This window comes from Hippopotamus amphibius, chromosome 4 (genome assembly GCF_030028045.1).
Source record: "Hippopotamus amphibius kiboko isolate mHipAmp2 chromosome 4, mHipAmp2.hap2, whole genome shotgun sequence".
NCBI lineage: Eukaryota > Metazoa > Chordata > Mammalia > Artiodactyla > Hippopotamidae > Hippopotamus > Hippopotamus amphibius.
In genome coordinates, this window is record NC_080189.1 from 154,837,846 (window position 1) to 154,861,112 (window position 23,267).

The window sequence follows — 23,267 nt, forward strand, 5'->3', positions numbered from 1 at the left end:
CGTTTTTTCTTATAACTCATTCCCTCCCCGAAACGACGCCAACCTCACATTTTCCTTTTTCCCCCCTCGAACAAATTATTGCAAGTCATGGCAGTCTAAATATAGCCCCCGGTCTGTTTTCCAGATGCTGAGGCCTCGACATTTTCCTGATGTCTCTCCAGCTGCCTCTCTGCTCTTGCTTTCCTTTCTCCTTCTTTCTCGCCTTTATTCCCCCTCAGTACTCCTGCCCTCTGCCTCCCAGGCCTCTCTTGTGTTTTCTGCTTTTCCATTTCAAAGGAAAGTTCTAGAAGTAAGGCCTGAAACCTGGCCAGCCCTCTCTCCAGATCTCCAACACGGCTAGCAGTGGATTGGGGGTATAATCAAAGGGAGAGTCAGGAAACACAGAGTCTTCTAGGACCCTCAGCAATTAGCTCCCAAGAGTCCTCGCCATCCCTTCACTTACTCACTCTATCCAGGGTCGATTTCACCACCAACCCTCTCTCCACCCCCATGGGCTTCTGCTTTTTCGGTCCTGAGTGCCAAAGAGTGGCTGGTCACTTCCTCCACCTAGGAAGCTCCTGTGTTACTGAAGAATAGCCACTAGGACCCACTTCAGCCATCACTTCCTTGAGGTTAAACAATATCGATTCTTTTGCCTTTCTTCATCAGGCGTAGGCATCCAGAGCTTTCATCATTTTCATAGATTCTGTGGTACCATCTCCAAGTTGGCCTATCCTGCCGGTAGAATGTGAAGCTGGGTCTTGAGTCCTCTGCCTTAATAAGGGCCAACTCCTGCTGTATTGAAATAATTCATCTGATACTTCTCAATCACAGGCCTCTAATTAAAAAAGAGGTACTACAGTGGAGATGTGTGTTCACGCCTAACTTGACATCCAGTACCATAGTATAATATTGGTCTTTTTCTGCAGTGAAAGCAAAGTTTGATTTAAGTACATATTTTATTCCATCTTTTCAATATACTTGCTCACTATTCGTTACCTTTCTTAAGTTCTAACTATCGGTCTCAAAGGAACCCACATGTTACAGATGGAGAGTACATAAAACTATTAGTCAGTCTGTTCATTTATTTGTTGGATACCTCTTTAGGCCAAGCACTGCAGATAAAAAGATACGAATAAGAATTCATCTCAAGAGACACACATTCTAGTACAGAGTGACTCAACCTCGGCACTATTAACGTTTGGGGCGGGATAATTCTTTGTTGTGCGGTTATCCTGTGCATTGCAAGATGTTTAGCAGCATCTCCAGCCTCTACCCTCTAGATGCCAGTAACAGTCTTCCCCAAAGTTATAGCAATCAAATATGCTTCCAGACATGACTAGATGTCCCCTGAAGGCAAAATCAGCCCCGGAGGACAAATACGTGATTGATGGTTACAGTTCAAAGAAGCCTTACAGTAGAGGCATGAACACGGACCCTGCATGGAGTTAGAGGGCATTTGAGCTGTGTTCTATAGGCTGGATACCTGTTTTCTGGGCAGAGACAATGTTAGCAGGAGGATATTCTAAGAAGAGGGAATGGCATGTGCAAAGGCACAGGGGCATCAGAGACCAGTTCGACATGCCTGGCATGGTGGGTGCCTGGGGAAGAACAGGCAATGAGGATGAACTGGGAGTGGCTGCAGTTTATAAAGGGCCTTGTGTGGCTAATATGCTTGCACGTGATCCTGGGGATGAGGGAAAACAAGGAGATTTTTAAGCTGGGAAGCATCATGAACAGATGTATTTTTGGCATGTTGGGATGGTGAAGGGGAGAAGGCATGATGATAACTCAGGAAGAGATGTTGGGGGCTTGAATTAAAGCAGTGGTGCTTGGGAAAGGAAGGAAGAGGCAGGATCTGGGAGCTCTTTCTGAGACAGAACATGAAGAGCTCACACACGGTGGATGGGAAACAAAGACAGAGAATAGAGTTGGCCGTGACCCCCGTGCCTGGTGCTTCGGAGTGGATGGAATCCGTCTGTGTCTGTCTTAGAGTGGAGGCCTTTTTCTGTCCTGGAAACACTCTGGCATTTGCACAGGGCCTGCCTCACTAGGGAAGATGAGGCCTTGGAAATAGGTTTATATTGGGGAGTGTTTACATTAATCCTTCTTCCTCGCCTGCCTTTAGACCAGGTTTGTGGGAGACATCTGGTGGAAAGAACCCAACCTTTAGGAATTGGGTTAAGGGACTGAGCTTCTTGTTTTGTCCCCAGCAGCGCCTGGCAGTCAGGTGACTCTGAGCCTCAGTTTGTCCATTTGCGATGGAAGGAAAACCACCCCCACCCCACCTCACCAGGATGTAGTGAGTGTGAATAGGGCACTTTCTGTGGGTGGTTCGGAACCCTGTAGGTACTTGGCACTTAATGCCTGCAGTTGGCCGGGATCATGAGTGGTTGTAATCAGGCCTGATGGAAAGGCCCCTGACTCTACCGCACCCTTGAGCGGCTGCCAACTCTGTGACCAGCCTGCTTTGAGACTTGCTTGCAAGTTCTTTTTTTCAGGGTGTCTGGTTCCTGCAAACATTCTTCCCCAAACCTTCTCTGGCTCCAAGAAGCTCCTTTGGCTGTGTATCCCACAGGCCTTTGTGGTCCCCCAGCTCAACGGGAAGCTGAGACCATTCCACTCCATTTGGCTTTGTGCAAACCCTCTCCTCTAACTCCCCTGCCTGCCTTCCCAGTTAAGTTAGAGGGATAGGAAAGAGCAGGAGGCTGGGAAAGAAACAGCTTAGAGAGAGGCTAGCCCAGCTGGCCCGTCATGATGGGTTCAGGCCCCCTGTGGAGCACTTCTCCCCCATCTACTCTGCTGGGCAAGGTAGGTGGATGGTACCGGGAGGCAAGTGGTAGGTGTGAGTATGTGGTATGTGTGTGCATATGAGTGTGTGTGTGTGAGCTCACTGCCCATCACTCCCAGGAGCCCAGGCACTGATGGTGATCTCTCTCAACGCACGAACAAGGGGCTGCTTTGTTAGCCTGCCTGTCTCCTGGTTTCTGATTCACCCCGGGCCACTGCAGCCTGAGCAGGTTCGCAGCTGCTCAGGGATATACTTTCCAGCACATTTAGGACTTGGAACAGCCCCAGGTTTCAAGAACACATGGTGAGGGGGGAGGGAGGGGGCTCGAATGGACTCGGAAGGGGGGAAGTGAGCTACTTCTTTCTTTCTTCAAGACGAAGCTCCATTTTCATCATCTGATAGCAGGAACAGCATCTGAGGACGGTGGATGAATTGCAAACCTGTGCAGGTCGGGGGAGAGGGCAGGCGAGTAGGGGGAGATGGGCAGATTTATTTCATCCTGGCTGAGGTCTTCTTGTGCAACCCCGGCCCCTCTGACACGCAGCTCCTGCTCCAGTTACAGTCTCCGCCCAGCCCTGGCCTGCCTGCCAGAAGCCTGTGAGGCTCTAGCCCACACCGGAAGTCAGTCCCAGGATCAAGCCTCTAGCTTCCTACCACCAAGGCCAAGGGGCAGGAGAGGAGCCAGAGACTGGCCCTCAGATCTGGGGTCCTGGAGGAGCACCAATGCCAGTAGGCCTGGTTGTGCAACTGAGCAGCATCTCTTCTCTCCTTCCTGGTGCCTTGTTAAGGATGGAATAGGGAAGATGCTGAATAGTGTTGGTACTTTCCCTGCTCCGGCATCAACTCTTTTTCTCCCAGGCAGTTAACTGTCTGACAGCAGACAGGATCCACGTGACACTGCTGTCCCTGCATTCATCCACATTCAACCCCAGCCATTCATCCATCTGTCTAATATCTGTTCAGGTCCTTCTTAGTGCCAGACATGGTCCAGACACTGGCTCTGAGCAAGGAACAGAACAATGCCCCTGCCTTCTGGGAGCCATGGTTAATGGGGAACCCAAAGGAATAGGTCCACACATCCAGCACAGAGCAAAGGGGCTCAAGCAGGGAGAGTCCAGACCTGAGAGCCTCTGTTCCTTTGAGAGACCTGGTGACCTGCTCACCAGGCTTCAGGCAGCCTGCTTCTCTGCCACCACCTAGCTGGGTGACCCGGGGCCAGTTTCTCCGTGCCCATCAGTCATCTCAATCCGCCAAAGGAGAGGATCATCCGGAGTCCCACCTGCCTCCCAGGGCAACTGCGAGACTCCGGTAAGACTGTGCACACAACCCCTTGGCAGAGTGTGCAGCTTTGTCTCATCCTCATATTCTTCAGCTCCCCCTTTCCCGACAGGGTAACTGAGGATGACGGTCCGTCCCACGCGAGCCAGTGTGAGAACAGGGAGGGCGATGTGTGCCGCCGGAGCTCGCCACCCCTCCCCGGCCCCGACCTCTCTGAGCAGAGCTGCACAGGGCTGGCCTCTGTGCAGGGCTCAGAGCAGCTCCCGGGCTCCCAGACAGAGCCCCTTTCTCTGTGGTCCTGCACAAAGCTCACTCACAGGGCCTATTCAGAGGGCTGAGGGATTGAAAGGGCGACCTCTGGGCCTGCTTCAGTGGGTGAGGGAGTTAGGCCCCATGGCCCGGCCACCCTGAGGGATCCGCTGGGCCCCGATTCTGCACAGACACAGTGAGGAAGGTGCAGAGGGGCCCCAGGACAGGGCTGAGCGCCTGGCCCCTGGCCCCTCTGCTCTGCAGGGCTCCCGTCCCTTCCCAGAGCCGATGAATAATTACCACCCCTCCCTCGGGCACAGACGAGGTGGGCAGGGAGAGGGTGTAGGGCATAGGTGTCTGGAGAATAGCTGAGTTTGCAGCTGAATAAAATGGTTTAGACGGCACGCCTAAGAAGGATAGCGAGTCAGCACAGCCCAGGCATGGCTCTGCCTAATAGAACTTTCTGTGAAGATGGATGCTTCCATGTGTGCCCTGTCTGCCTGACAGCCGTTAACCGCACGTGGCCACTGAACACTGAAATGTAGCTAGTGTGACTGAGGAACTGAGTTTTTTGTTTAATTGAATTCATCGAGTCACCTGTGGCTGCCCCTGGGCTAGGGACATTCCCATTGGTCAGTGCTGGCCTAGGAGAGAGGGGACCCTGAGGCTCTGAAGCCACACAGACCAGGTTCACATCCTGCCTGGAACTTATTGCTGTGGGACGGAGGTGTGTTGCTTGACCTCTCTGACTCAATTTCCCCATTATCAGATATATTTGAGTAATGATACTAAGTGATCTTGGCGGGGGTCAAGCTTCAGAGTCGCCTGGCACCGACCCCAGGGGGCCAGCTCACAGGAGCAGAGATGACCCGGTAGCTGCCTCTCCGGGCAGGGGTCAGTCTGGGGGCGTCTGCATCTGAGTTTGGGAGGAGGAGACATACCCAGTCTTCTCCCTCCTGGATCTGTACTGCATGGAGCAAGGCTTGTGCACAGGAGAAGGTCACCTCTCCTCATGGTACAGCAGGTTGGACAGGGCAGGTCTGAGCGCCTCGGGACAGGTTGCCAGCCTAGGCCTTCTGCTCCGTGCCCACCCGCCTGATCTTCCATGAACAAGTGTGCCTAGACTCAGCTGGCGAGCCTGCTGGACCCGGGCTAAACAGTGATCGGGCTAGGGGGCAGTTGCCCTCCCTTGTCCTCTGCTGCCAGCTGCTTTCCTCCTCAGCCATGTACCTGTGCCAGCTTTTCTTCTTCCTATACTTGAGTCAAAACTTACCTGGCCCATGTGCATCCTGGTAAGAACCTGCTCATTACATTCCCTACACGACAATTGCCTCACTGGGTTCCAGATGCTCATGTCTTCCTAAGATCTGCCCCTGGACTTTCCAAGGAGCCCACGGCCACGGCAGGACTCCAGGAGCAGGAGTGTCAGGCAATGTGGAAAAGGAGGGAGGTTGTGGGCCAGGTGGGCAGGTGAGATGAGGTAGAAAGGGCTCCCCAAGCCTCATCCTCTGCTTTTTCCTGTGGGAGCCTCTGAGCCAGCATCCTGGAGGCCCCGGGACGCTTGGCCCCAGCCAGCAATGACAGGCCTGTCCTCATGGAGCATGGCACAGGGGTTCATCTATATGACCAGGGCCCCTGACCTCCTTCCACTAGTGATGACAGCCAAGCAGGAGAGCTGGCAAGTGCCAGGGAGCCAACAGACACAAAGAGAAACGGCCTTTACAGTGCTAAGAATGGTGAAGCTTGGTTTCCCCATCGCCTCTTCATCTCAGACGTGTCAAGAGTATCTTCTCAGCCCTACTTCACGATCCATATCCCTCTACAAAGAAGAGGTGGAAAGAACTCAACTTCATCTACAGAGGAGAAGATGGAGGTCCTGAAAGTCACCTAGAGACTCAGCATCAGCTTTCTCCTTCCCTGCCATCCCACATCCCACAGGGTCATCACCATCACAACCACCACTACCACCACCCACATCACCATTTACTCAGTATTCATGAAGTGCCCAGTTTTGTATGAAGCATGCTTTGTTATATTGTTCCATCCTGTGTGAAGTAGGTATCATCATCCTCATTTCACAGATGGAGAAACTGAGGATCAGAGACGTTCCTAACTTCTCCAGAATCATACACTCCCTGTGAAACCTCACAAGCCGTCAGGAGAGAGAAGCATGAAGGAGGAAAGCTGGTGGGGTGGGCGCTCCTCCATAGGGTACCATGGAACCCAGAACAAAGAGTCTGCTGCCGGTGGACGTGTCCTTGCTGCCCGGAGCGCATGCATGCAGAGCGGAGAGCCGGCAGGAAAAACACTGCAGAGCCGGCTGCAGAAGCATGCGGAGCTTCTTTCCACGGCCTTTTCCTCCAGGCCAGCCTGTTGCACTGGAAAAACAACCTCCCCTGCCTGGGGACTTGGGGCTGGCTGGGCCACCTTCTGGTCTGTCTTCATTCAGATCCCATTTCTCTCCTCCCTGGGTGGTGGGGGAGGGAGTCCCGCTGGGGAGGCGAGGGTGAGGCTGAAGTCTTCCTCCGTCCCCCTTTAAGCCAAGAAAAGAAAAATAGCCCTTTGCCAAGATCTTTCATCTCAGTCATTTACTCTCGCAGATGTTTTCTGCAATATAAACAAGAGGCAAAGAATGTCGGGGAGGAAAGGAGGGCGGGAGGCGGGCGAGAGGAGAAGGAAGAGTGAATCGACAGCTTTGAAACCTGGGCCTGTGGAGGGCAGGAAGCCGGCCCTCGGCAGGGTCCCTACTGCCCTCAGAGCGTGGGCAAGCTCGGGTCACTGCACCAGGCCAAGCGGAGGGTCACTTCCCAGGGTGTCTTTGAAAGGAGGTTCTGGAGAAGTGGTCCTTGGAGTGGGTGGTCTCCCCACACAGCCTCTCCCCACCTGGGACCTGACACATGCAAAGCAGCTGCTGGAGCCTCTGGGCTCAACCTGGAGCCGGACCCCGCCGGGGCGCACAGCTGCCCATCTAGTGCTGCCGGTGCTGGGCGAGGTCCGGGGGCAGGGATGCCCAGCCTACTGCCAGCAGCAAGGTCAGCAAGACTGACAGGGGGGCAGGGCCGGGGCCGCCACGGGAATTAGGATTCGGTTGCACCAAGAGGAGAAAGAAGCTTGGGCTGCACTGGGTTGGAGGAGCACATCGTGCAGAGGATCAGGAAATAAACCCAGCAAGTCAGATGTTCTACACTCAAAAGGCCATAGGATTCCTATTGAGGTCAGTAGCTCTTACACTGAACTCAAATGCCGAAGGGGCTGGCAGGAGCCCAAAGGAGCGAAGCTGGGTGGACTGCCGTGGCCTGGGGCAGCCATGACTCAGTGTCAGCCGAACATTTAAGAGAGCCCAGAGATTCAGAGTAAAATCTCCGGTTTTTTGGTTGTTTTTTTTTTTTTAAATACTTGCAGTCGTTTAAAACAAAATAACAACAACAACAAAAACTCACTGTGGGCCACATGAGACATGCCTATGGGCAGTTTCAGTTTGTGAATCACGAGTTTGAGACATCTGCAAAATTTTGGTTGAATGAGGGAATGAATGAATGAACGCTAACATTCTGTTTACTCCTCTTGCTCTCTACTTAAAGAGATGTGTGAGAGGCAGTTTGAAAAAAATCAAGCAGCAAGTTTTTATGGGTGCCTACTGTCTCCCCAAGATGGAACTAAACATTGTGATGGATTCAGAAAATCAGACGACCTGGTCTCAGCCCTCGAGGGTTGACTCTGGGGTTGGGGAGGCACAGTGAGGCAAGAAAGTTGACCAACCCTTGACAGTGCTTGCTTGTGTGGTACAGAATGTTCAGGGGATGGGGAGAAACCAGGCACTGCTTCCCAGAGGAGGCGGTGCCTGCGATGAACCTCGACAAATGGGTAGAACACCCACTCATTTGTGAATTCTGAACTGGAAGGCTTCTTGCCCCACCCAGGACATTGAGAATTCTACAGAATCAGGACCCAGGAGTAGAGAAACAGGAGGCCCTGCCTGCTAAGAAAAAGTGACTGCCCTACTTCTGCCACCAACCTCCCCACCCCACCCACCCACCCACCCCTAATGCCACCAAATTGTGGGTAGCGTCTTCAAGGAAAAGTTATTGGGGATGGGGAAGGGGATGAGCCGGGCACAGGCCGTGCAGGAAGGGCTGCCGTTTAGGAAGGAGTGATAGGCAGGCCTGGTGCTCAGCAACCTCTGGGAAGGAAAGAAGGGGACGGATTTCACGTAAAGGCCCACGAGGTTTCTAGGCACCCGTGGTTTCCTGCCAACGTCCACAGCTTTGAGCTCCTTACAAGAAAGAAAAGGAAAAGGGAACCAACTTTGGGTTGACCCTAGGCTCCACCCATATTCGCCCTTCTATGGCTCACAACACGCTGCAGGGCAGGAGACAGGGCAGCAGGCTCCCTGAGGACAGGGACAGCGTCTGTCCTCTGCTCACCTGCACGGGGCCCACACCCAAGAGCTGAGTGAACTGTGTGATGTCTCCCAGCCAGACGTGGCCAATAGGAGACTCAAACCCAGATCTGCCTGACCCCAAAGCCCAGGCTCTTTCCGCTCCACTGGGGAAAGCCGCATCCCCCAATGTTGTTGGGTGTGCTCCGTCACCAGTGATCATGGCTGATGGACTATTAGTAGGAAGGAAGTACGTTTTGCAAGCATTACTCATGCAGCCAGGCATTCGGATTCACCAGAGATCCTTTGAAACAATATGGGCCTCCTTTTCCCTCAGTGCCTCAGTGTCCTCTGCACCGACCCTTGACTGGAACACCTCGAGGGAGAGAGACCCACGATCTCAGGTCGCCGGCAGGCTGAACTCCAATCTGCCTTTCTTTAGGCTTCAGCTGCTGGGCACAGTGCTTGCTTTCTGCACGACACAAATGAGGCACCTCGAAGACCTCTCTCTTGTTCACCTCTCTTAGTTGCCGCTCCTTTTCTTTCACACGTCCCTCATGCGACACGCTCTCAGGCACCCTCCCCCATCCCCAGCCCTCTCCCTCAATGCAGTACCATTTCTTTGTGCTGCTTCTTTAAAAGTGATGCTCCCTGTGGCCTTCTAGATGGGACAGACCAGTAAACGGTCCAGTAAGAGAAATGCCTGCCCGTCCTCAACGCTCTTCAGTTAGTGTCACCTAAAATCACACCAATTTTCTTGATAATCATGCAGGTTGACTCACGTCACGTTTACCATCAATGCAAACCCCCAAGTCTTTCACATCCCCCCATCCAAGACATGTATAGTTCCATTTGTTTTGCCCCCAAGCTTCCAGATGTACCTTTAACCCTATCACTTTTCATTACGTTACATTTAGCCAGAATTCATCCAAACTGTTGGGATTTGGGGAGATTTTAGTTCTTTAATCCAAAGTATGTGCTACTCCTGGTCACAAGTGGGTAAGCCTGGTCTCTGATGGTTCTTCCTAGTCTCTGATGGAACTGTTGAAAATAAGGGCTATGGGAGAGCTTTGGGATGCTGATGGGAGTATCTGTCCAGACTGGCATTCATCTGTTTATCAGCATTTTAGGGCCAGTCACTCAGCACATCCCCAGCCGCTCTTTTTTTGCTGTCTTCCTGGCCTCATTGTCCTCAAGAGGTGCCTGCTCTGCTGCCTACTGCAATGCCATGAGCTCCCAACTTAGGAATCCCATGCCCTCCCTAAAAGGGCAACTGGTAGACCATCTCTTTCTTGGTGACTCCATGCTGACTCCTAATGGCCAGCATTTTCTTTCTCAAGTCTTTCAAAGACATTGCTTTACCTGTGGATGAAAGAGATTATCCCTGAACCCCAAAGGAAGCTACCCTCAGACAGCCGGGCTTATTAACTCATTGTCCATTTGCTCTTCCTGATTCCCTCTCCGTACCTCTCTCCCCACTCTGTGCCCCAGGAGGCTGACTTTGAGGATGGCATCACTGGGCGCCCTTGCCCTCTGGCTTCAGTTGGGTTCAGCCAATGAGAGGCACCGAGAGAGGAGGGTGGGGCAACCTCAGGGGTATGTATTCCCCTGGTTTCTCTCTACCAGCCCCTACTTGGCTGTGTCCCTCTACCAAGGCCATTGCACCTGTTGGGCAGCTGTCTCCTAAGGCACTTTCTCTCATGCCTCTCTCCCTCTGCCCACACAGGCTCTCACTCCTGCTAGCCCTGGAAGGCTTCATCATGGCTCGTTAGTTTCCTTTAACCTTACTCAACCTGTGAATCCTCCCATTTCTAAATTCTCCTCAATTAACCCTTTGGAGTGTGCCATCTCTCTCCTGCTAGGATGCTGATGGATGCACTCCTATTCTGAGTCATTTTGCCGAAAGACTTAGGACAATAGTGTTCAGGTATGTGGGAGGCTGTGTAGGTGGTGGTGAGAACCATGTAGTGGCTAAGTGCACAGAATTTATGGTCTAACCGACTGAGGTTGAATGCTATCTCCACCATTTTCTCAACTTGTGGCTATTAAACTTCGTGACCCTCAGCTTTCTCTTCCGTAAAATGGGAGCAGTAATCCCTCCTCACAAATTCATTGCAAGGACTCAATGAGATTGTATTTGTAAAACACTGAGTTTAGCATCGAATTATAATACTTCACTCTGTACATGAGAGTTATCCTAGATTGTTCTTAAGAGAAAATCCAGCCATTGGGGGTGTTGCTTTTGCACTAGGATCAGCCAGCAATCTGCTGTGAGGTGTTACTAGTTATGGCTACCAGGGAATTTGGACCTCAGGTAATCTGCCCACACACTACAGGAGAAAGAAAACATAAACGTTTTTGTTGTTGTTATTTTAGTAGCTAGAGAAGCTGTCAATCCTATTACTTATTTCCAAGAGATGTTTTAACAAAAAATACTCCAGAAGACTATTTTTTACATTCCATCTGAACCCCTTTCCTATCCCTTTTTGGCATGATCTTAAAGTCTCCCAACCACAAAGCACGACTCCTTCATGTTTAAGCTCCAGAAATGTGGTGCCCTTTCGCCTGCCCTTGCAGTTTCCTCCCACCCCATCCGTCCCCCCAATGATGTTCTTACCAAAATAAGGCTCCGAAGAGAGTCTCTTAACTCTGTCCAAAAGCTAAGCCCGAGAGCGGTCAAAGGTTCTCTGGCCAGTCACATGTCACCCAACTATTTTTAGCTGGCATAGGGCGAAACAAGTTTCCCCAAAGATCTGGGCCCTGTGAAAGTTGGAAATTCTGCCAAGATGGAGGAATACAGCTCTCCCCGTTGGAAGAGAGAGAACAATTCCCTCCTTCATCACCCCAGGGTATCCATTGGCTGCCAGCGAATCTTCCACCTGCTCTGTCTTGCTTGCATTTGATCACATTGGGTTTGTCTGTTTATTTGCTGTTCCAACCCCAACCTTTACTACTGAGCCTTTCCCATATGCTGTCAATGTATCAACTCATCTTGTGGACCATCTCATGCCACACTATCCCCCAGCTCCTGTGTTGGAAGCTTGGTGGGTTTCTGGATATCTTTCCTTAATGGAAATGCATGACAAAGTGTCCTGGATACTCAACCTGGACATACTTCTTTTTCCCGCCAGTGCACCTCATTCCTGGTTTCTCTCTCCTGAGAGCCCCAAGCTCTGCCACGCCCCTCTGTCTTTTCAGCCCCTTCCTCCTACTACTTACTTAAATGCATCAAGGGCAAGCATCTTCCTGCCCAGAGATATCTGCCCTTCCACATTCTCCTACATGACCTTCCACTCTCTGACCTCTGTTGCTGGAATCCCTTGAGTTAGAAAACCAGAGATGTTTCCATGACTTTTAAAGCTTATATTGGCAAGGCATAAGGAGAAGGGAGTGAGGGACCAAGCTCAGAGTTTCTGCCTGACCCCAGATTGCTGCTGAGGGCAGTGCCATGGGAAGGTGACCTCCTCACAGGCCTGGGGGCTATTCCAGGAGGATGACACCATTGGAGACTTGATGTCAACTCTTCTGTTCCTCCACTCTTCAGGCAGGATACTGGGCAGATGGAAACTGAGTTTCAAGTTAAAGGATGTGGCTAGAGCTCCATTCAGTGATTTATGGTCTAGGCCAGGGTTTTCAAAACTGTATAAAGAACTATTCCTGGCCAAGTTCCTTATTAGTCATATGTGTGAAATGGAAACATCGCTTTGTCAGAAATATAATCCCCCCACCTCCCCCCCAACTGTGTCTATAATCAGGTTCTGGAAATAGAGCTGGGTGTTGGGAAAGGGACTTAAGGGAAGAACACTTTACTAATAGAACTTGCATCACCCTGGCAGCGGCAATTGCACCAAGCACTGATGGAAAGAGATCCTGGGGCCATCAGAAAAAGGATAAAGCAACTTCACGCTGGCGTTGCCCCCAGAGGTGCTTTTCCATAAATAAATAGATTATGAGTGTTTAAGCTTTCTCATTTGTTACTAACTATTCAGCATTCATCTTCTCTTCTGGTACCCATGCCCCCTTTTCCTCTTGGGGAACCCCACCCTGTCCTCTGTTCTCGGTCCATGAGATTTCTGGGCAGCTCAAGATGAAGTATGTGACCCAGGCGTAAGCCAATCAGTGCTGTCTGTTCTCCTGGACATAGTGATTACTTTAGGAACTGGCATCTGATCAATCAGATTCAATAAGGTACCTTGAGGTTTTCCTAGGATTTCTGGGAAAGAGACTCACTCTTTTCTCTAGAATCTCAAATCTGAGAGGTGTAGGGGCCTGGGACTGCTGTTATTTTTCTGTCACGTGAAGACTGAATCTGAAGCCAACACAGCAGAGAGCAGAGCTGAGAGATGGAAAGTAATCAAGTCCTGACAACATATTCTTTTAGTCCCTGAATCCAGTTGAGTCTGATGCTAGCCCTCATTCTGGATCTTTCAGTTGTAAGGACCATTAGATTTCTCTTTTGCTAGAGCAGTTTCAGACAGATTTTCTGTCCCTGGCCCTAGTTGACAGTTGTTGCTTAAAAGGACATATATGGTTTACATGGACCTAAAAGACAGGAGGCAGGGCCAGCCCTAGGCCTGTCATTTGCAAGCACAATCTGTGGCTCAGGTGCACAGACAGAGCCTTATCACTTACTCTGATGTGAGGAGAACACAGCAGGATGTACCTGTACAAGAAGAGAAAGAGCCCCACACAGGAAGTTCCCCCAGCAAGCACCATCTCTTTCAAATTGAAATTACTAAAAACGTCAGACCATTTCTATTGAGTTTAGTCTGTGTTACACCCCACTTTACGTATTTAATGCAATAGTAAATACTACTACTTCAGTAAAACTCCCCCATTTATACCATTACAACTTGTAACTCCCTATAACTTACTCCTTTTCCTTATGAATTAATAAAAATGTCTCAATCCATGAAATGACTTCTAATTTAATCTGCCTTCTCCCTCATTGTATTAATTGGAGTTCTTCAGAGAAACAGAACCAATAGGAGGTAGAGATAGAAATAAAGATATAGGACGAGAGAGATTTTTCTTCACTGGCAGCAGGCAGCCTGGATTCAGGTAAGAGCTGATGTTACAGTCTTGAGTCCAAAGGTTGGACACCCAGGCAGAATTTCAATGTTGCAATTTGGAGGCAGAATTCCTTCTTCCTCAGGAAACCTCAGCTTTTGCTCTTAAGGCCTTCAACTGATTGGATGAGGCCAACCCACATTATGGGAGATCATCTGCTTTACTTACAATCAACTGATTGTAAATTTTTTTTTAAATATTTGTTTTTTTTTTTTATTTTGGCTGCACCAGGTCTTAGTTGCAGGATGCGGACTCCTTAGTTGTGGCACGTGAACTCTTAGTTGCGGCACGTGAACTCTTAGTTGCGGCATGCATGAGGGATCTAGTTCCCTGACCAAGGATTGAACCCAGGCTCCCTGCGTTGGGAGTGCGGAGCCTTACCCACTGGACCACCAGGGAAGTCCCTGATTAAGTGTTAATCAATCACATCTAAAATATACCTTCACAGAAACATCTAGACTAGTGTTTGATCAGACAACCGGGCACCACAGCCTAGCCAAGTTGACACATAAGATTAACCATCACACCCAGTTTGAGCCAATATTCCCACCAGCTCATCCACATATTAGTGAGGGTTCAACTCTGGATTCTCAAGCCAATACCAGGGTGGACACTACAAATAATGTCCTCTTGTCAAAGTTCTATTAGTTCCTAGCATAGAGGAAAATCCATAATGATCGCTCAATTCAGTCTGGACTGAATGCTTTACTACTTCTGTTGCTGTTAAAGTATATAAATGAGCTCTTATTTATTAAATTTCCCTTGGTTTACTTTTCACCGCTTGCAGAATTCCCTTCCTAACACCATCCCAGAAAAGCACTTGAGCCCTGCCCCACAGTCCCCCAGTGGCTGAGGATGTGACCACTGGGTCCTAGTTGAAGGCAACCCAGCCTTGGGGTGTTGGGGTGAGAAAGCATTTGCCCCATGAGTTCTGCCTGTAGGAGAGCCTCAAGTGAAGCAGATATGAAAAAGACATTTCCCCTGGCCTGGGTCTGCTACAGAAACTGACTGTGGTCCCCGTGAGCACAAGTTACTACACATCCCTGTGTTTTCAACCAAAGAGCCTCACCCTGACTTCTGAAGCTCTAAGAGACATCTACTTACACTCTAAGCCAGGCACTTATTTTTATTTTCTCTAGTTACCTGCTCTAGGTTCCACCTCGGTGTCCAGCCCTATGTTACAACTCCATGATGTCTCCTTGAAGCAGCTACATTCCTACAGGCATCTTTGCCAGGAGGAAATGGTGGTGAGCAGTCAACAGGTCTTGTAAGCCCACAGTACTGCTCTGCCTACAGCCCCCAGAGAGGTTTTTCTGAGGATGTTCTTTAGGCTTCTGTGCTATGGCTGATAATACCAGGTCAAAGCCTCCGATGATGCTTGCTCATCCCAAATCTTACATTTCCCAGACTCCCTTGCAGTTAGGTCAAAGCCATGTGACTGGATTCTGGCCAAGGAGATGTGGACAGAAGTGATATCAGCCACTTTCCAGGCCCTTAAAATCATCTCAGCAACCCTCCTATTCTGTCTTCCCTGAGTACAGCAATCTTGATGTCACAAGTTTCAGATGGTGTAACAACTGAGATGTGGGGGTGTATTTGTTACTGAAGCACAGCCTTTCTCATGCTGACTAATGCAGAGCATAAGAAGGAGTGTTCCTCTGCCCCACAGCTCTGCTGAGCTCAGTGAGCCATCTCACAGATAGGGGCTGTTCCCCAACATCTCTCCCAACCTCTGATGAAACAACCCTGGACATCTGCTGTACTGATGGTGGCAGGTCAGGAGCAGCATCCTTGTGTCTACAGATGCCCAGGATCCACTTGGTGCCCAAATCCCTAAGGAAAGGCTCAAACGGATGAAGTAATTGAACCACAGTGGGCTCTCCTGAAAACCTTTTCACAACTTTGAGCTCAGTTAGAAGGAAAGAAAGAGAGAAACGTGGAACTTTTTCCATTTTTGTTGAAGATATCCTTGCTGGCGTCCAAAAACAGTCTTATCTGTTGAGAATCCGTGCAGCTTAAAGTTCCTACGTTACAGAAAACCTACCAGGCCTGCCCCGCCACATGACCCATGCATAGGGGTGGGGCTGCTTAGTATTTTCATACTGTTGGAAACAGTGGCCTTGTTGATCTCAGAGAGTCCCAGATTAAGCTGATTTCGCTATTTTTAATCTCTCCGGAAATAAGCAAAGAAGAGAGGCCTAATTGCAAACAGACTGAACTTTACATAGGAAATATGTAGGTCCCCCGAGGCACCTAGAAAGTGTCTGAAACCCTAACAGCCTGCCCACCTCCCCCACTCCACAGCTCTCCTCTCCAGAGCACGTAGGCCCTGCACCCAGGGAGGCCTGGTGGGGACAGGAGGGGTTGGAATCATGAGTTCAGCCGTGGCCTTGGACTGACCAAACCAGCCCAGCCAGCCCCTTGGGCGTGGGGGGGTGGGGGGGCAGGGGCTTTGCATGAGAAACAGGAAGACGTTTTGCCCACAACCCACAACTTGAACCATGCCTTTGGAAGGCTCTTTGTTCTCTCATCCCCATTATTTTGGGTTTTCTGGTCCTTCTCTACTCTGCACTTGTCAAATGCCAGGCATGGGGAGGATTTCAAACAGCACCATCAAGTCTGCAACACACACACACACACACACACACACACACACACACACACACACACCCCGCAATCCCATTTGCCACACAGCCCTGGGGTTTGTGGCCGAATGTGGCCCAGTAAGAGCTTTCAGACTGTTCACATGGCCCCCAGCCTTCCCCACAAATCCAGTGTTAAAGTCCCAGCCAGAACCCTGGGCCTTGCTGGCAGCTGTGCTGCTGGGTCGCTGTGGGAGGTGGGATGAGGCCCTGTAGCCTGCTGTGCCTCAGTTTCCCTGCCTGTCAGTTTGGACAGCCATGACCGCAGCTAATTCTGAATTGCCGGCCTGCTGGTGGGACCAAGCACTGGAGGGGGCTCAGATTTATGGCACAGGGGTCCCAGAATGAGTCAAAGAAGAGAGAGACCAAAATAGATCCGGAGCCGTGGGCCCAGAAAGGCAGCCAGAGAAGATTAGACACGCTGCAGAGAGAACCATCCCGATGACTTTATTGAGGGCTCTTGCTCACAAACAGGCAGTGTGTTATTTTAACTTCTACGGACCAGGCCGACCCTTGCCTGGGATGGGAAGTTTGGAATTGGAGCCGTCTGTGGGCCCTGCTGCTGCTGAGGTCGCCCCGGGAGCTGGGGCTCTTCCAAAGGAAATCAGCATGGGGCTCCGGGGCTTGGCGAAATGGCTGGACAGATGGACAGTCTTTGAGTGAGAAAGTCATGGTTACGAGGTAGGGAGGAGTGGCAAGTGTCCCCCCTGCTGCACCTCTGCTGGTGGGAGCAAGTCTTTGTTTATGCGGTGTTTCTGCTGAAAAGCCCTTCTTCCCTTACGTTTGCTTCTTGATCTCACGAACCCATGTAGAGGGCAGTGGGCCAGGAGCACAGACATAAAAACGACCCAAGAGCTGCTACCATACGTCCCATCCCTGGGAGCCCCCAGTCCCCAGCCATCCCCAGCCATGAGTTTCCCTCTCACATCTTGACCCCTCACATCCTCTGTTTCATTACAGCATCCACCTGGCCCTCCTGGCCATTTGCTCCTTTTCATCTTCCCATTCACGTGGAGAGCAGCACTGGCAGGACCCTTCCACCCTCATCTTCCCCTGGAGATTCAGGCAACAATGAAACCTGATTCACGTTTGCCAGCAACGTTGTCCAAAACCGGTCTTGCCCTTTTGTAGATAGTGGCTCACAAATATCTCACTTCAGCTCTGAAGACCCTTTTTTCCCCTCTCACTGTCTGCTCTCATCCAGCTATCCATTTCCTGGTCATCTCTGCCGGAAATGCTTCCAGCCAAGGCAAGCCAAGCCAAGCAGCTGTCTGTGGGCTCACAGACCCTCCAAGGATGAGGGTCTCTTCTGTGGCTACCAGATTGCACCCTGATGCCAGCCAGCTCCTGGCGTCTGCCGCTGGCCCTCCCAAGATGGTAGTCTGGGGAGACACAGCCCAAACCCTTGATCCAGCCTCTTCCCAGTCCAGCTCTGTTGGCAAAATGAAATTCCCTGATGAAGAAAAGCCAGCCTGGACTCCCCAGGACGCACCTGTGATAACCAGGCAAACCACTTGTCCTGGGTTGGTCAGAGCTTGGCGGCTTACTAGTGGCTTATGCTGGCAAGAGAGGAGGCAGGAGGAAGAAGCCCAGGGCGAGTGTCGGGTTTGGGCGCAAGCCATTCATTGCTGGCAACATGCCTTTATCTGGAAAACCGCACAGAGGAGCTTACAGTGAAAAAGAAGCTTTTAAAGCCCGCCATGATGTAACCCCACCCCACCACGGCTGCAGTCTGCTCTGACATGCCTTCCCCCACCTGAGTCCCGCTTTGGCCAGACATACAAACCTGTGCTACATCCTGCCCATTGCTGGTCTCTGTCCCTGCTCCTTCCATTCCCTTTGCTCACAATATCTATCTAGATTTTGCCCATCTTCTAAGGCCCTGCTCCAACCCTGCCCTCGCCCCAAACCCCCACCCTTGGCCAAACCTCAGAGAAGGTTGGAGCCTACACCCCACTCCTTCTCCACTCATAGGACTTTTTGTTCACTCTACACAGTTTACTTCTTTAGGGATGACCATGCCATAGGTTCTCTCTTTCAGATGTGTTGGTCTTTGTCTCCCTAAGTCTCTGTGTCACCAATCTTATCCCAAAATTCTTGCCCCAAGGGCACCTCCCCAGTGCTCTGAACACTGTGGAGCCTTAGACAATACTTATGGATTTGATTGGTTCCCCAAAAAGGAATTTAAGTGATCAGAAAGATGCATAAGCTGGAGAAATGCTAGAACATCCAATGAAACTGAGTGTGGACCCAGGTGGCCCTGCTTGCGGGCAGTGGTATAATGGGTTTGCCTTTCTAGGCTGACTTCTGATAGTCCTAGAATCCCACAGAGGCCCATGGAAGGTGGTGGTTGGGTGAACAATGTTCTGCACCCCAAGGAGACCATAAATGCAAAAGAGAGAGCTGAGGAATGTTAGCTTCACAAGTCCAGGTGATGAGAATGGTATTTATAGACTCAGTGACATGTTTGAAGCAGTGAGTCCCAGAGGCTAATATTTTAAGCTGGACATCCTGAGACCCTGACGTTCTGTTTTTATTCTCCTCCCTATCCTTCCCTTCTGTAGCCCCTGGAACTTTCCATGCAGTTTGGACAAGAGCATGAAACCTCTATTGTTTCTCAATCCTTACTAGTGCTAGGGAAGGATTTAAAAACTGCTTTGTGGAAGGATGATTGGTGATGAGTGGAAAACATTCTGAAGTCTCAAAATGACATTTGCCATTACACTGAAACTTCCAGTGGAGAATTTCAAAATTCTAGGCGGAGAGGAAGGCCTATCTGCCCTCGGAGAACTCCAAGGGCAACGGGGCTGGGAGGAGGAACAGTAAGTCCTTGTTTGCAGAGGCACCCATCTGAGTCCAGAGGGTCCGAAGAGTCTAGAGCCACCTATTTAAGAATTTTTATTCTCTTGAGCCCATTTTTATATTGGATAAAATTTCCTGAGGAAAATCTATAAACAGAGGGTGGGAACCTAAGACTACTATTTATGTGGCCCAGAATACAAATGGAGAAATCAGTGTTTTCCCTCAGAGCAATCTAGAAAGTACTAGCCAAAGAACAAATTACAAACAGCTACACAGCATTAGGGAAGTCCCATAGATCACAGGGGATGGAAAATAACCATGAGATCATCATGCTTGTCCCCCCAGGGGCCTGGACAGTCAGGATGCGGCTTCACCATCCCCTTTCGGAGAGTGTTTCACCTTTCTCCTGCCTTGGACTGTGAACAGAGTTCCGGATTCATCATCCATACATCCCCCACCCCCACCCCCAGACAGGCAGCGCCTACAAAACAGAGCTCCTCATGCATGGAAATTAAATCCAGAACGTCCTCTACTGTGTGGTTTTTTGTTGTTTGTAAACAACGCGGGATGCTCACCCCCCATGTTGACCTGTTCAATGGACCCACCGGATCTGGCCAAATTGAAACATCAAATTCTGCTTAGACTTCAGAGTCTAAGCCCAACGTTTAAGAGCAGTCCACCAGGAAAAAAACTGTACCTGTTTTCATGCCAAGAAAAGCTGATACCCTGCAACATGGTAAATATATAGCACTGCTCTATGTTATACATGAAAGTTGTTAAGAGTAAATCCTCAGAGTTCTCATCACAAGCAAAAAAATTTTTTTCTATTTCTTTTTTTTATATCTATGTGAGATGATAGATGTTCACTAAACATAATCATTTCATGATGTATGTAAGTCAAATCATTATGCTGTACACCTTCAACTTATACAGTGCTGTGCGTTGATTAAGTCTCAATAAAAGTGGAAGGGAAAAAAGCTAGTTTTAATACTTGTGCTCTAAATTTAGATTAGTCAAAGGGTAAAAATGGATTTGCTGGTGCTGTTGATGGAGAGATAAGGAGCATACGAGATCTGCTTTCTTCTTTTTTAAATGGAAAAAAATGTACAATTGCTAAGAACAAACAAAAACCGTACAAAGAACAAACAAAAAGTATTATATAAGTGGGGGAAAAAAGAAAAAGAAAAGCAAATACTCTGTACCAGGAAAACAAACAAAAATAAAGATTTAAAAATAACTTGAAAATTTTTGTTTTCACCAAAGTGAAACACACACACACACATGCACACACTTTTTTTTCTCCTAATTACAAAAATAATAAATGCCCAATGCAAAAAATTTGGAAAATACAGAAAAAACATAACTGGAAAACTATTATTCTGTTGTATTACCTTTTTTTTTTTTTTAATTTTTATTTATTTTTTTATTTTTTTGGGGGTACACCAGGTTCAATCATCTGTTTATATACACGTTGTTGTATTACCTTTTAATATTTCTTCATGAACAGTCATCTATATAAGAATAGTATAATATATACTAATGCATAGTATATATTATATTATTCATAATATATATTATATTATACATTCCATAATACATAAGTATATAAATGAAGAGGGATATAGAATTCTTTACATATAAAATATTCACCTACTCATATATATTCTTATATATTTATATAAAATTTCACATAAAATGTTAAGAAATCCTCAATTTTGTCTTTTTATTTTTACTCCAAGGTAACATATTAATTACAGAAAATCAGAAACATGCTTGAGCCGAAGAAAGAGGTGAAAATTACATCTATTCTCCTCATTCGGGAAAGACCACTTTCATTTGCTGTGTGCCCTACCTGTTTACTGTATACACACATTCGTGAGTGTGAAATGACACGTCAAAGTGTACAGAAGTAGCATCAAGATGTTTGTTTTATTTCGTAGGTGTGCTGGGGCAGCACCGATGGACATCTGAACCATTGTATTTTCCTTTCCGTGTGAGTCATCTCATGCTATGGCTTCTTTTTGTGGAGGGGACAGCACGTGTGACGATGGGTCACTGCCCGGCCTCCAGGGTCCACGCTGAATCTCTTGAGCTGCTAGAGCCTTTGTGGAGAGAGGAATCCTGAATTTTAAAGTCTTCCTTTTGCATAACAAGAGCAGAGCCAAGAAGTCTGATAACGGAACTTGCTGTAAGCGTCAGGGCAGAAAAGCAGCCTGATGAAAGTTCCCACAGGTGGAAGGGGACAGCAGAAAACTCTTCCGGGTCAGAAGGAGACGCAGAGGAGGGAGAGGAAGGAAGAGAGCTGCAGTTAGACAAGCCAGGCCTTTCCTACCCCCTTTCCTTGAGATCGTATCTAGAGGATTGGGGTGATTTCATCACCCAGAGAGAGTTTGCGGGGATCTAAAAACACCCGGGTTGGGCCTTGCTTCTCTGAGATATCGTGTAAGGAGATTTCAAGTCTCTTGGGTTTGCCAGGCACAGACGCTGCTGAATAGAAGACACAGACACCCTAAACCCCCTTCGTACTGGGAGATCTCCCGAAAGCTTATGGATAGTATTAAATTCTCTGGGACCTCTTTGGGGTAGCCTGCCTTCCCAAACTACATGCAGCTATATCCTCTGTTCTAGCTCAGGGACTTTGGTGTCCCCAGCTGTCATCTACTGTGAGGATCTAGAGCCAGCCTGCCAGGATGGGTGTTACCTTTCACTTACTAGCTCTGTGACCTTTCCCTTACTAGCTCTGTGACTTTAACCTGTCTGTGCCTATGTTTTGTTATCCCTAAGAGGAGGACTCACCATTAAACTTCCCTCATAGATTGTCACATATATGGTATGAGCCCATATCTTTGATTTATGAGTTAAGGTATGAGTTAACACAAATGTATGAATTCAAAATTTATATAAAAAGCGCTCCAACCAATGCCTTGCACATAGTAAGGCTATGTGATGAATCATCATCATCATTATTATTATCCGTTAGTATTCTGATCCCATTTCCCTGACTTTCTCACCATCGCCTCAGGGCCTGGCCCTATCTACCCTAGGTTGGCTACTGCCATGAACACCCCAAGACTCGTGGAAGCAGGGGTGGAAGAGAAGTTGCCTAAAGCAGGTTGGGATGGAGGATTGAGAAAGCAGTGGGGCTGGGCTCAGGAGGGTGGGGGAGAAGCCAAAGGTTGTGGAGACAGGATGAGGGGACAGTGCCTGGGCTAGCCTTTCAGAGGCAGGCAGCCTGATGCAGGAGCAGAGCCCCTGTGGAACGGGTCCCACATCTCGGCTCCCCCAGCACCTGCCTCACTCTGGCTCTTGGTAACGCGTGTACTGCAAAGGTATAGAACGAATTCAGTTCTCCAGATACTGAGCTCGTTGAGGGGAAGCCTCTCTTTGCCTTTCTTGTGTAAGGTGGGAGCTCAGTAAATGGCCGTTAAATGGAACTGCATTCAAAAGTTAGTGTCTTCACCACACACCTCCTCCCTTGACTTAGAGTGGAAGGCTGAGAAAACTGTGGTCTCTGGGTCCCAACCGCAAGCCTTTTCTTAGCGCTTCTGCTACCGTGCTGGGTCCACGAGGGAATCCGGAATCCCTGAGACACCCAAGGGAGCTGTGAGGCTCATGTCAATGCATAAGACCTGAGCACTCCCTGCTGTCACTTCTAACCCACACGTGGGTTAACGGCCATTTACTGAGCTCCCACCTTACACAAGAAAGGCAAAGAGAGGCTTCCCCTCAAGGAGCTCAGTATCTGGAGAACTGAATTCGTTCTATACCTTTGCAGTACACGCGTTACCAAGAGCCAGAGTGAGGCAGGTGCTGGGGGAGCCGAGATGTGGGACCCGTTCCACAGGGGCTCTGCTCCTGCATCAGGCTGCCTGCCTCTGAAAGGCTAGCCCAGGCACTGTCCCCTCATCCTGTCTCCACAACCTTTGGCTTCTCCCCCACCCTCCTGAGCCCAGCCCCACTGCTTTCTCAATCCTCCATCCCAACCTGCTTTAGGCAACTTCTCTTCCACCCCTGCTTCCACGAGTCTTGGGGTGTTCATGGCAGTAGCCAACCTAGGGTAGATAGGGCCAGGCCCTGA